Raw genomic sequence first — 10,044 nt, 5'->3', positions numbered from 1 at the left:
AATGGCAAAAGAACATGAGTACGACTAAAGAACAAACATTCAAGTCGAGAGCAGTGACTCAAAAGAACAGCCATTGCATTGTACTGGAATGCAGAGATCACCCATTCCAGCAATTTGATTTGAATCGGTCAAGCGTCATAAACATCTGCAGGGAGTTATCCCAACTAAAAAACATAACATCTGATATCGATAGAGTTGAATTCCTGGATGACCAAAACCTGTCACGATCTCGAATATCCGTCCATTCAACCATTCTTGCAGACATAATGTGGCAGGCAAGGGACGCACTCTTCCATATGGGCTTCAATTTATATCAAGATGACCCTCAGACAAATGAAGAAAGCATACCAAACTCCAAGAAATGGAGTCCACGTATCTATGGCTCCAATCCTACTGGATTAAACGAGGGAAGACGCAATCCGTTGGTCCACTCGTAACAACCCACAATAAAAGAAACATTCAGACTTATATGTTGGAACACTCGTGGGTTCACGCACTTTACGAACACTATAAATACAGAACTTCATGAATTTGACATAGTGGTCTTGCAGGAAACCTGGATGGTGGAAGCCCCCATCTGGGATGGTTATGAAATATTTTTGCAGCCAGCCATATGTCTCCCCCGAGGTAGACCAATGGCAGGTATTTTGATAGCAGTAAAGAGATCAAGGGGTTTTAAAACATCAATGTATGATTCCAATACCCCGTTCATTCAAACCATCAAGTTGAGTAGTAACTCACACCTGCTTCTAATTGTCAACATCTATTGGGGAAAATCACATTTGACACCTGATTGCTTTTTTGAATCACTCCAGGAGGTCTTTGATAAGATTGCCAAGGAGAAAAATGTGGATTATATAATGGTTATGGGTGATCTTAATCTACATCTGTTGAATAAGGGCAAAAGGGGAGCAGGTGCAAGTGGATATTGGTCACCTGGCCTAAGCCCCGCCCACCTGGTGCCTTCCTGCCTGCCGCTCTTTTTCACCACTTAGCAAGCCCCGCCCAACTGGTGCCTTCCTGCTTGCCGCTCTTTTTCACCACTTAGCAAGCCCCACCCACTTGGTGCCTTCCTACTTCCCGCTCTTTTTCACCACTTACCAAGCCACGGCCACCTGGTGCCTTCCTGCTTGACGCTCTGTTTCCCTACTTAAGGAGCCCTCCAGCTTTTCCTTTACAGATGGGGAGCAGGTGCAATTGGATCTAGGTCTCCTGGCCTAAGCCCCGCCCGCCTGGTACCTTCCTGCCTGCTGTTCTTTTTCACCACTTAGCAAGCCCCGCCCACCTGGTGCCTTCCTTCACCATCACTGTCTTGTGGCCAATGCTGGATTTGACTTTTATGGACTTCATTCATTCACGGTGCGTCACTCTTTCTCAACTCTCATGCTGGACTTCCTTTGCATCTTGTACTCATGGTGGCCCTGAATCATGCTGTTCCCATCTTCATCCTGTATCCTGGCTTGCAACATTATGTATTACTACTGACTTCTGCAATTGTATTCGCTCTCCACTCTTGCTTCTCCACTCTTTTTGACTGCTTACTCTCTTTTCTCTCCTCCTTTCCCTTCTCCCTTTTCCTATCTCCTCCCCTTACTTTCTTCTATGCACTTACTCTATCAGAATTGTCTCTGGACTTAATATGATAGCAACCTCGTCTGTTTCCTCCACCTTCCCATTACTGTTTTTTTCCTCCCCACCACCCCTCCAGCACTATCTGAAATGTCGTCAGGCCTAGTATGATAGTCGCTTGTTTTGTTCCTCCCCTCCCTTTCTGCACCCCTCTCCCTCACCTTTTGTTTTTCTCCGGCTCTACCAGAAATGTCGTCAGGCCAAGTTCGGTAGTCGCCTGTCTGTTTCCATTTCCTTCCCACTCTCCCCCTCCCTTCCTTATCTATGTCTTAGCTCTTGCACTATCTGAAATGTCGTCAGGCCGAGTACGATAGTTAATTTGACATCCTTATTGTTCATGGCCTGTAAGAATGTGGTTGTATTTTCCCTTGTTCCCTCCCTTGCCTTGAAGCGCTTTGAAACACATTGTGTATAGGCGCTATATAAATAAACGATCATATCATATATCATAAAGGGCACCAACAGCCGAAGAGAGAAGATGGTCCACAGTCATGGAAAATATACAGTTGTTCATGCTAAATGGGTCAGTGGAGGGGGACACGCAGGCTGCCAGTAGTTGGCGCAATGGCCCATTTAAAGCAATAATAGACTACATATTTGTAAATACAACAATGCTGAATGCAATTCAATCCATGAACATAAAACCAAAAAGGGAAAGTGATCACAGTCAACTTTGTCTCACTTGGGAACAGGAGGAAAATCAGTGCAAAAGCGACTGTCGCACCTACAAAGGTGCCATAACCGCAAGTAACAGGAGGAATAGAATCAAATGGTCTAATGCCTCTCTACAGGACTTTGACAAACATTTATCTATATGTCCGGGGTCGGATTATGTTACAACAATGCAAAAATATGCATATGTAAAAAACAGCTCTCAAGGACATGGTTACAAACAGACACATGTATTCGATAATGATGTCAAAGTCAAAAAAGCTGACATGAGGAAGCAGATACGATCAATAAACTGCTTAACATTGGAAGAGAAATTGTCACAAATAAAACATATATGGACAGTCTATAAAAATTGGATAAGAGAAAGAAAGGCCCTATGCTATCAAAGGGACAGCGAGGACATGTTAAAAAAAATTGCAGCGAAATCCACTGCTGATATATGGAAGGTCTTGAATAAAGCTACCTATAAAAACCAGACTTCTGTGCAAGTTAATTCCATTTCTGCGGAAACCTGGTGGGCTTATTTTTTGAAAATATACCTGACCCCAATATCGACCAATCATATGCCCCTTATGGGTGCAAATTGGGACCATAATATAGAATTTGATCAAAATGATATCATACATTACATCTCCAAATTGAGCTCCTCAAGGGCGCCGGGCCCGGATGGGCTTGACAATAAAATGATCAAAGAAGAGGCAGAAGTCTGGTCTCTAATCCTAATGAAAATATATGCAGAAGTGATGCATTCCGGGAAATTACCAGCGTCGTGGAAAAAATCTATATTAATCCCGCTGTTTAAAAAGGGAAATAGACTTGACCCTGGTTCTTACAGGCCAATAGCCCTCCTCGATTGTCCGGGGAAAATATTTGCCCGCCTGCTCCTCCGTGAATTTAACAGCTGGCTAGACAGAGAGAACTTGAGGGACCCGTGGCAGACAGGTTTTCTCAAGGGCCTTGGCACAGGCATTAACCTATTAACGATAAATGCCATTATTACAAATCATTCAAGCAAGAATTTACCACTATATGTTGCATTTGTCGATTTTAAAACTGCATTTGATTCCATCCTAAGAGAGCTACTCTTTATGAAGCTGATGAGAAACAATTGCCCCTGGAACATCCTGAAGTGGATCATTGAGCTTCATCAAGATACCTCACTCCAGATAAGGTTAAACAGTGATGGACTGCTGACAGACCCCATTAAAACATTGAGAGGTCTTAAGCAAGGTTGCATACTTGCTTCAGCAATCTTTAACTTCTTCATTCTTGACATGGGCAAAGAATTTCTCAATATTACAACTGACTCCCCGAAGCTAGGCCAATATGAGATCAAATGGCTTTTATATGCAGATGACCTGCTCTTCATATCTAAGACACCGATGGGGTTACGCAATATTCTCCACGCATTGGAGAAATACGCCAGAACCAATGGAATGACCATAAATAATAAAAAAACTAAGGTGATCCAGTTTGGAAATTCCCAACAAAGAAATAAAAAATATAAGTGGATGTTAGACAAACAACTGCTTGAAACAGTGTGTGAATATACTTATTTGGGAGTGAACATCAATAACAACCCAAAAGATGTTCCTTGTGAAACCACTGTATTGTTGAAATGGAATAGTCTAACCTCCCAATCCAGAATCATCAGTGGTAAGTACTGTAAATTCACCATTGCACCTCTGCTAACATACTACAAGCAAAAGGCCCTCCCAATACTGCTATATGGAGCCGAAACAAGAGCAAATAAACCATGCAACTATTGGGATAAGAAAGAGGAGGTCTAATGGAGAAATCTTCTAAAGCTTCCTAGATCTACACCTATAGCCCTCATAAGACAGGAACTAGGGCTCATATCAATACAAGCCACCTATAAATGGAAAATATGCATGTTATACAGGAAATGTGCTCTGGAAAAGCATAACAACGGGCTAGTAAAGCAGTTAGCAAATTATGTGAGAGAGTCAGAGGATAGATTTCCTAAACAATGGACAGCACAAGTGCAGGGATTCATGCGAGTGGCAGACATAAGGGATGAGCTCCTGCTACAAAATCCCGATAAAGCAAAACGAAAAATGTGGGAAACGGATTGGATCAGGACTAGGGAACTTTGTCAAGCATATAAATGCTTCAATCAAAATCCATTTGCCCTGAAACCCTTTGGCTCCCCTGAAGAGTACCTTCTAAAATCTCCCAGTGTCATGCACCGAGCAGGATTCCTGCTCTTGAAGCTACACCAATGGAAAACTAAAGAGGTTACATCTAAATGGTGTGTCACTGTTGAAGGAAGCAACTTATGTCGATTTTGTAATATGCATGAGGAGTCCTTGGAACATATGACCACTGTGTGTGTAGAATTGACATGTCTGAGAACAAAAGATTTTAAAAACCTCTTTAAACACATATTACACGTGAACTCAAAAGACCCGTGGAAATATATATTTCATGTGTATTCAAGATCAGTAGGTTATGCAACCATAAACTTCCTGAATGAACAACCTCGAAGATGAGAATGTCCAAAATGGCAAAAGCAAAAAGTGAAATGTTTAAGCCTTGTGTTGAATTATCTGTCATGTCAAGTTTGGAACATCCCTCTGTTGGACAACTGTTGATTGTTTATTCTAGAGTATGCTGCTCTTCTCTCGGTTCTTCCCTTTTTCTTTTTTTTTCTCCTTTTTTAATTTTATTGGTTGTTTGACTCCAACGTCTACTTCAGTATTTGCTGCACACATTTTTACTTTCTTTGAGGATTTGAATGAATGTATATGTAGATGTGATTGATCTATATTCTGATAATTGAAATTCATGTGTTCTAAATATTTGTAAATATTTTAAGTATGTGAGTAAAAATAGAAATGAAGTGAATGTATTTTGTATTGAAAGGTTCAATTTTTCAGCCAAATCAAATAAATAAAACATTTTTAAAAAAAAGGTAAGTGATGAATTAGAAAAGGCAGAATTGGCCTTCTCGACCAATTATACTATACAAAATGCTAAGGATAAATTAGAAGTGATGGAAAAACAGGTCAAAGAATTCATTGAAAACCCTACCATCAAGAAAATGGATAAACTAAGGAAGGACATTCAGAATTTTTCGAGAGGTACAGTATACCCATACCTCAATGCAGATTACACAGGACCTCTATTTTGGAATGCCTCGAATAATCAGAGAATACAATCAGGGCACAATTTCCAAAGAAAAAGAGTGACTTTTTCTGATACCTCTTCAGATGAAGGGGATAATTGTACCCCAGAGGGGTTATCGCCAGAACAGTAGACCATGGGGTAGGAACAATGTCCGAGGTAGAAGTAGTGACTATTCCCAACAAAACGAACAATATTAAAACTACCCTCCTGCATATCCTCCACAGGTATATCAACCTCAGGACCTCCCTTTTCCTCTCCCAGACCAAGGGGCTCCACCAATACCAAATTTCTTCAAAACGCTGAAGAGGGCCTACAGACGGTAGAAACACAGTGTTTAACATTTCTGAAAAAGTATTGTCTGAGAAAGACTTCAACGTCTTAGAAAAAGGGGTTTCTTTTATTCCTATGAGAAACCCCCAAAATATGGATGCTGAAATTGAATTCTTCAGAAAGATAAGATTGAAGGATTTCTTCGGCATGGAAGAAACTAACAATACATCAGCGACAGGACGCAGCAATCCTTTTAGACCTAAGTCCACATTCATGCCCTCTACCTCTATGATTTCCAAAGAAACAGCTACATTTTGAGAGAGTTGAACATGATCTATGAAAAATGGACAATAAACATAACTCTAGTTTCAACTTTAGCAAGGTAGAACGGGATCACTTGCTAACATTATGCAACGACGCAACCACTCAAATTAAAAAAGCCGACAAAGGTGGAGGAATCGTAGTGTGGGATGTGATTAAATATGATACTGAGGTTTTGAGACAACTGAACAGTAGCAAATGTTATTCCAAATTGAGAGGTGACCCCACGGAAATTATTTGAAAAGAAATTGGCTTAATCTCCAAGAGAGGTTTGGATGCGGTCTGGCTTTATAAAAGAGTCTGAATTTTTTTAATCCTACGGACGCCAAGACTCTGTTATTTCATATACTCCCATAAATTCACAAAGATTCTCTAAATCCCCCTGGGAGACCAATAGTTTCCCTCTATGTCTCTATTTTAGAACCCATCGGATAGTATGTTGACTTTTTCCTGAAACCACAGGCAGCTAGTTCAGATACTTATTTGGCAGATACCACCGATGTTATTAATAAAATAGAGGGTACCCTTATTGACAAAGTGAGGAGGCCCTCATTACTCTAGATGTAGAAACTTTGTACTCTAACATCTCTAAGGGAGAATCGCTGAGTACCATGAAAGGGAAGGACACATACAGTTCCAAGTGAATTTCTGGTTGAGCTTTCAAAACATCATACTATATGCAGATCAAGGGGACCGCTATGGGGGCGGCCTTTGCTCCAAACATTTCCACGCTATTCATGTGGAGGTTCAAGCAACTCTGCATCCTAACAGGCACTAACCCCTTTAGAAACGCATTAGAAAGGTATAAAAGCTATATAGATGATGTTATTATCATCTGGGACACTAAGGAGGGTGACAATAATCTGTTCCTTAAATGGATTAACAAATAGAATGTTAATTTAAAATTTACTATGCACCATTGCACTAATGAAATAGCATTCTTGGACTTACTAATTAGGGAGGAAAATGGTTGCCTCAAAGTGGGCCTGTGCCGGAAAGAGACAGACAGAAACGCCATATTGAGGTACGACAGCTTTCATGCACAGGCACTTAGAGATAACATGCCATACAGCCAATTTTTGAGAGCGAGGAGAAATTGCACGAGATTACAAGATTTCTCGGTTCAATCCAACTTGATATCAGAACGTCTCTCTAAAAGAGGTTATACCTCTAGCTTATTGAGACAATTAAAGAAAAGAGCCAAAAACCAACCAAGAGAAAACCTTTTGAATAAGGATAATAGAGAAAAGAAAAAGATGGATAGGCTTGTATGTGCTATGACATACAATACATTTCATAATGAAATCAGAAAGACAATTGTCAAACATTTGCCTTTCATACAACTCAACAATCCTGGCATATTGCGTTGCATGTTTGCTTTTAAAAAGGGTAGTAGTCTTAAAGACTGGCTATCCAAAGCAGATGGGGTCAGTAAATCAAAACCACACACACACACACTTCCATGTGGGGTATGGCACCTGTGTTGGCCCATTCTCTCTGTGGCGGATGCAACAACTGTGGGTTGACTTCAGCTTGTAGTTCTATCAGAATTAATGGAAGAACTTGGTTATTGAGAAGCCAAACTACATGCAATAGCAATAATGTCATTTATGCTATTACCTGCCCTTGTAACAAGACATATATAGGCAAAACCTCTAGACCAGTGAAAATTAGAATTACAGAGCACAAATCCCGGATTAGGACATCCAGTGTTAATTCACATATAGTGACACATTTTCTGACTGAAAAACATGGCCCAGAAGATCTTAAACGGTGATCATTAGAAAACGTCTATGGCACCGACAGTCGTAACACAGCCATTAAATGATGCCAAAGAGAACAATGGTGGATGTACCAAACACAGAGTTATGTTAATGGACTGAATAACCAGGAGGAATTAATCCATTTTATATAGTGGTTCTCTTCTCACCCTCCCCCCAACTGTACCTAATTTCTAACTAGGATACATTTTTATTTTGAATCGGTTGCACCAGCGGAGATAGCACATAGATACAAAGCATATATCTTGTAATAACACAGTAGCTATTTTAGGACTGAGTAGTCACTAACCAGTTCCCCCTTGCCCCCCATCCCACACCCGTCCCACTCTGCCAATTCATGTATCCCCCTGGCCCAACAGGTCAGGGTCATTTGTTGCTAGTTCGGCGCTGTGTTGTAGGGCCAATCGGGCAGCCTTAGGTTTATAGGTCTGTGCCGGGAACTTCCAGTCGTATTCTATAAGCAGGTCCCAAATGTTTGTAAACCGGTGTATGAGGCATGCTTTGGCTGTCTTGACTTTTTCCGCCACCAAGATGTTCCAGAGTTTGGTCCACGACAGAGCCATTGAGGGGCCCTCGGTGGTTTTCCAGGTGCGGGCAATCGTGATCCTCCCCGCTAATAGCATTTGCGTAAGAAGATTGGCAGTCCTCCCGGTCCTTGGGAAGGACCCTGGGACTGGTGCGCCCATTAAGATAATTTCCAGTTCCCTGGGGATCTTCACTCGAGTGCACTGGTTCAAAAAGGTTTGCATGGCGTGCAGGTCCACCACATATGTTGGTATGACCCGGGCTGTCCGCATTTGCGCCAGCATTGGGGGCTAAGATATCGATTGAATTGGTGAGCGCGTATTGGGGAGTAGTACCAGTGAAGGAGCGGCCCATTCTCGGTTAGTAATGTAGGAAGAGGATAAATGGGCTCTAGTCCATATGTCCACCCAGGTTTGGTCGTCCAGTGAGTGCCCCAGATCTGTTTCCCACTGTGCAATATATGGGGGCCTAAGGGAAAGTAGATCTTCTTGGAATAGTTTGGAGAGACTGGAGTTCCTACCCCTCGCCGGCATCCCCTGCAAGGTAAGTTCGAGAGGGCTGAGATTTCGTGTGGCTTCCTGTCGGACCAACGAGTACACCAGTGCTGAAGCTGTGCATAAGAGAGTATGTCTGTTTCGGCTAAGTGAAAAGACAGTTTACAGTTCTCAAAGGTGCAGGGTGGGCTATTTTCAAAAAGTTGCCCCAGGGATTTTAGCCCCCCTGCAATCCAGTTTCTAAACTTCGAGGGGTGAGACCCAGGAGAGAAGGCCAGGTTGTAGAAGATCGGGGAGTTTAGGCCTAGACCACGTGTGATTCCCTTGGATTTTAGTGCCCAGTCCCATATACTGAGGGTGTTTTTGGTGGAGGCTAGGTTCCCTGCCCAAGTCCTCCGCAGCAGGGTTGAAACATGTGGAAGAACCCGAATGGGAAGCGAGAGTCGGGACTGCTCCAGCTCGACCCATTTTGGGGGCCTATCCATCATGCACCAGGCCTGGAAGCACACCAACTGTGACGCCACTTGGTATTTACGTAAATTAGGGACCCCCAGACTTCCCAGTCGAGAGCTGCTGATCATCACTTTCTGGGATATTCTTGCCTTCTTACCTCCCCAAATAAACCGGAGCATCTTCCTCTGCATACGCAGAAGGGGGCAGGGGGCCAGAGGGACAGTGGGACTGTGGTGGATAGAGAGAAGCAGGCATAAAGGACTCGCGGGAGAAGATTCATCTTGCAGGCCGTAATCTGCCCGATGAGAGATATCGCCTGTGAGGACCATCGTTCAAGGTCGTTTTCCAATTCTTTAAAGAGAGGAGGGAAGTTTAATAGGTATACGTCATTTGGATGTTGCGGGATCTGAACCCCAAGGTAAGGTATAGATTTCCCGTTCCATTGGATAGGGCATAGGTGTTTGAGGGCCTACAATTCCCCAGGTTTCAGGCCCACCCCAGATTTCCCAAAGTTAATGGCAAACCGTGCAACCTCTCCAAACCTGCGAAGCTCTTGGACAGAGGATATCAGAGAGGGACGGATATCTGTTATCGACAGCAGCACGTCATCAGCGTAGAGCGAGATCTTATGCTGGGAGGCGCTGATTGGCAGTCCTTTAATATTAGGGTCCTATCGAATCTGCTGGGTGAAGGGCTCCATTATCAGGGCAAACAGAAGAGGGGTCATGGGACAGTCTGATTCCACAGGT

The sequence above is a fragment of the Ambystoma mexicanum genome, chromosome 4p, assembly GCF_040938575.1.
Source record: "Ambystoma mexicanum isolate Mex_15411 chromosome 4p, UKY_AmexF1_1, whole genome shotgun sequence".
Classification (NCBI taxonomy): domain Eukaryota; kingdom Metazoa; phylum Chordata; class Amphibia; order Caudata; family Ambystomatidae; genus Ambystoma; species Ambystoma mexicanum.
The sequence above is the reverse complement of the archived record's forward strand: the minus strand, read 5'-3'. Positions refer to the sequence as shown.